Below are 5,463 nucleotides of genomic sequence, written 5' to 3'. Positions count from 1 at the left end.
CAAGGATTTTATAGAGTATTCTTTGGATGAAAAGACTTGTATCTTTCTTTCTTTCTTTATTTTTTTTGAAACATTTGACTTCGACTTTTGCATTTGCTTTCTTGATTTCTATTTCCCTTTTTACTTTTTAAATTCTAACTAAAGCTTTATTCATTTTTTGTCTAGGATTCTCATCTCCGAAGTACATGTTTTTCTTTATTTGCTTTTTCTTTTTTAGAAACATTTGACTTCAACTTTAGTATTCTAATTTTTTGAATTCTATCTTTTTTTCCTTTTTGAATTCTAAATGAAGCATTATTCATTTTTCACTCCAGACTCTCATCTTCAAGGTGCATATCTTTTTTTTTTTTGCTTTTTTTTTTCTAAAAACATCATACTTCAATTTTAGCATTCTACTTTCTTGAATTCTATCTTCTTTTTTTTTCTTTGAGATTCTAATTGAAACTTTATTTATTATTTACCTTGGACTTTCATCTTGGAGGTGCATATCTTTCTTTCTTTGCTTTTTTTTGGAACATTTGACTTCATCTTTAACAATCAACTTTCTTAAATTCTATTTTCCTAAAGCTTCATTCACTTTTTGCCTTAGACTCTCATCTTCAAGGTGCATGTCTTTCTTTTTATGCTTTTTTTTATTTTTTTTTAAACATTTGACTTCATCTTTAATAATCTACTTTCTTGAATTCTTGAGATTCCAACTGAAGCCTCATTCACTTTCGACCTCGAACTTTTATCTCTAAAGTGCATGTTAGATATTCTTAATATCAAACATTTTCTTTGAAGTTAGGCTATTGAAGATATCTTTATTTTGTCCCCTAATATGAAAGATGATCCTTGACCAAGGTTCATTTTGGGAACAAGAAATTTATTAGGCTTAAATGGGTAGTAAGCAAATAATTTTTCTATATACGAAAAATAAAGAAATATGGTCATTCATTATTTCAAACACGTTCACTTAGTTAAAAGAGCAAATTATTTAAAGAAAGAGATAAAAGGCTTTTTCTTTTGTTTTTGTATTTTCTTTATTTTTGTATTATAAGCATTAATTGTTTTTGCATGATTGATGCCCCACTTATTTTCCACTCAAGGTTCTTATGGCAGTGAAAATTAGATTGTATGAGATGTTTCAAATTTGATTGCACAGTTCATAAAAAGCTCATTTTGGTTCCAATTTGTCTAGCATTTTTGGTAAAATGAAGGGAAAAAGTATTAATATATTAAACAAATTTTCTTAGGCAAAAAGAAATTGTGCTTCTTTCAGTCAATTTGCCTTAAGACATGAAACAAAGGCTACTTAAGAAAGAAAGATTAGGCATTTTTCATGTCTATAGTCATCAAAATAATTTGGATGGTTCAATCATAATGGCAAAACTTGACACTTATTAAATTACCAATTAAAATTTTGAAAGAGTATCTTCTTTGGTTTTCGAAATTTAAAATGAATTTTCAAAATTGGCCTTTTTTATTCTTTGCCCAAGAAAATATTATTATCTCAATATATCAAATGATGATAAGATTTGCAAGTTGAAATTCATGCCATTTAAAGGATTATGACTGGTGAGTGAAGTTATTCAAAAGCATTGAAGCATGGGAGTGGTCAAAGAAAGGTATGAAAGTATTGGATGAGTTTATTTTTTAGTAGTAATCACCAATTACTTTGAGATTCTTACCATTTAAAAAACTTATATTTCCCTTTGAAAAGACCTATTTTTTTTTCAAAAAACTTTTTGTTGATTTTGAAAACCACTTATATGGGACTTTATTATTAAATAATTACGAATCAATTTTTTTGAATTTAATCACACAAAAGTTAGAAAATAATATTTAAAAATCAACAAAAATCCAAAATTAAAAGCCATTCATTTTTAAGGTATTTCTCTTTTTACGACTGTAAGTCTTTATTCAAATTCAACATATTTTTTATTTTTTACTATTTTTTCAAAAAAAACCTTAAAATTTTAAAGCTAAAAATGAATTAAAAATTTTCAATGTCAGCAAATTTATGAGACAACATGATGTACCATATCCATTCATTCAATGCAAACATTCAGGCCTAATTCAAAATTCACGTTCTTAATATTGCTCTCACGATGATATATAAGGTTTAAAAAGTCCTTTACTTGGTGTTTCAGCTTTAGAATCTTGACTCTCAATTCCACTACTATCAATTATCAAAGCCACCAACAAACTCTTTGAACTTTGTAAGATTTGCATCGATCAAAGATTGAACCATATCTTTAAAGGCAATACAATTTTCTATGGAATGTCCTATAACCTTAACATTGTATTCACATTTAGCACTAGGATTGTACCTTTTTGGATAAGGAGGCTTTGTAAAGATAGGAAAAATCATATGACCACTAATAAGCAACGACAAAAGCTTCGTTTAAGATATTGGAAGTGAATGGTGTATTTTGACTCTTTTTCTTTTGTAGCTTTATGGATGGCTTGAGTTGATCTTTTTTTTGTGAATACCTATTGTAAACACTCATTTTTGTCCAGGGTCCGATCAATTTCTCGATTAAAATCTTTTTGAGATCATCGAGCCTTGGAGGAGTTCATGTGCGAACTTCTTATATTTTATTTCGTCCGGGCCTTAGCCCAATTATTATTGTATAATTACTATTATTATTATTATTATTAAAAAAAAGTCAAAAAAATAAAATACTATCAAAAGGGAAAATCAAAAAAATAAAAAAATAAAAACGTGATATTGTGGTGAAAAAAAAATTGGTGATTCAGTTTCGAATTTGTTGGAGCATGATTATTGGTGATTCAATCCTGAATTGGATAAATATGAATCTCTATAAAGGATTTGAGACAGCAACCAATAGAGAGAGGCCAATCTACTCCCATACGGCAGCACTCATTCAACTACAGATCTAACCAATGCAAACCATAAAAACAAATACAGAGGTAATTAGAAAGCCTACCCTAGCCATTTTCCAGTCAACATATAACCTCAATCATCAAGCAAAGCAAGAGAAAGAGAAAATGAAAAAGCCAGGGAATTTGGTGGAAAATAAGCATACAGTTTCAATAACCAGCCTCTAAACAGAAAGCCAGTGAATCCAAAAACCAAAAGGAAACCAAACCTACTTCAAAAAATAAAATAAAATAAAATAAAATAAACAAGCCGAAAGCACCCCTCAAGCAGAAAATAATGAGGGAAGGAATTGGAGGCTGGTTTTTGGGTTACTGTCCTTGGTCGAGGTTTTGGACAAATGAGGCAAGAAGGAAGGAGGCGCTGCTCGCGGCGCAAGGCAGCGAAATTGGCATTGACTGGTGGTGGTCTCGATTTCCATCACTAGTGACAGGCAACAGTATTCGGGCTTTGCCACTTTTGTCACTAGTTTTCTTGTGTGTTCTTGAACTCTAGAGAAATCAAGGAACTTGCAAAGAAGAAGATGGAGATAAAAATAATGAAAGCTATTTTTTTATTAAAAAGTACCATTTTGGTCTTAAAAAAAAAAGAAACACTTGACCTGTGCGCAAGCTTGACCTGTGACCTAATTGGTATGTGTGGTTTAGTTTTTATTTCATATATAATAATACATATATATATATTATATGCATATATTTTTTTTTATATATAATTCATTATGATTTTTTTTTGCATAATTAATTATTCTATGCATGAATAATTATTATTTGTCTGATTATTAATATATTTGCCATTGCATGATAATTTATACTAATTGCATGATATATTATATTATTAGATGATATATTATATTATTACATGGTATTCATATTATTCCATGATATTATTTTGTATGATAATTTTTTATTTTAATTGATTTGTTTTAATTTGAAAAAAGAGTTTTCAAAAAAATAAAATTTCAATCTTACCAAATTATTGGAAGATTTACATCTTAATTAAATCTTACTAAATTATTGAAAGAATTAATATATATTTTTTTAAAAAAAATCTTATAATAAAATCTCATCAAACTAGTAGGAGATCTGCATTAAAGTAAGTTTTACCAAACTATTGAAAGATTTTACTGATTATTTCTTTAATTAAAATTTAAATGAATCTGATGACAAAGCCTTTTTAAGGTAGGACACTAGTCTCCATAAATACTCCTAAAATGAAAGAATTATCTTAAATTGCTCACAAACTATCAAAGTAATTTTAAGATTAATTTTCAATATTAAATATTTTGGTAAATCATAAATATGGTTAAGGCTTGGATAATTTGAAATCAAACTGGTATCATCTTTTGGATAGACATTGTGAGGGTGATATAACCTTCATCACATGTAACCACACTCCTGAATCTGAAATCTGATTTTGTAGAATAAAATCTATTATTTAAAAATACCTAAGTCAATATTGAGACTCCTCTTTAAATATGACAGTTTTTGACAAGTGACCAATCATACCTTAACAAAAAATATTGGTGACGACTCTTTCGATCCATATCTAGCAGTAGATCTACGGATCTATAAGTTATGATAGTTTGACGACTCCATTAGAAACATCGAGATTCAGGTCGGTAAATGATTTCTTACTATCCAAGCCCAACCCAATAAATTTAAAGTTTTTTTTCTTATTTGTATTTCATTTATTTATTTATTCATTTTTATACATCTGTCATTTATTTGCATATGCATAACATGAACTTCACACCCAAGTTTTATCCGTTATGAGGAAGTAAAGTACTTACGCCTTTGTAAGATTTTATATCTCTGCATAGGATAACGAAATACTCTAACTCAATTGAACCATTTTCACTTATAGCTTATAATAGGTAAGGATTAGGGTGCCTTACTAGTCCATAATGGACAATGATGTAAGTAACAATTTGGGAAGCCTTAGATTATCAAACCTTTAAACCTAACATATAAATAAACCCTAAAGGTCTGAACCTAGGTTAGAGCTATGTCTTTTATTGTGTTAGAAAATCCTAAATAAGACACATAATTAGATGTTTATTTTACTTATAAGTTTATGTCTTGTCTTTTAGGTATTTTTTTTATACTAATCCTGTATATTGGTCTTTGAATTTATATATTATTTTTTTATACCTACTAACCCTTTTCTTTTACTATACATTCACATCAATAGATTTATCATAAGGAATATTAGCCATAAAATAATTTTAATGACGAAAGTCTTAGTTACATCCATGGAAAGCCTAGCAAAATCCTCTACTAGCCTAAAAAAGGAGTCTAAAGAGTTAAAGCTTGCAAACAAAAGGCTAAAAAGGAAGTTCAAGCACTTAAATGATAAATGGAAGAGTTTGTTCACTAACCTTAACATAACACAGTCATCCACTAATCAAGAATTGGCCCAATTTTTGAAAGAAAATGGATACTTGTAAGCAAAGCTACAAGAAAAAGATGAGATGCTCTTTGAAGCACAAAGGCGCATCCAAATACTGAATGAAGTGGTGGTGAAAATTAGAGCACAAATAAGGGCTGTGATCAAAGAATGTAAGCAAATGAAAGAAGCAT

This window comes from Durio zibethinus, chromosome 1, assembly GCF_047325235.1.
Source record: "Durio zibethinus cultivar Kanyao isolate XHJ-2024 chromosome 1, ASM4732523v1, whole genome shotgun sequence".
Lineage (NCBI taxonomy): Eukaryota > Viridiplantae > Streptophyta > Magnoliopsida > Malvales > Malvaceae > Durio > Durio zibethinus.
This window is presented reverse-complemented; position numbering follows the sequence as displayed.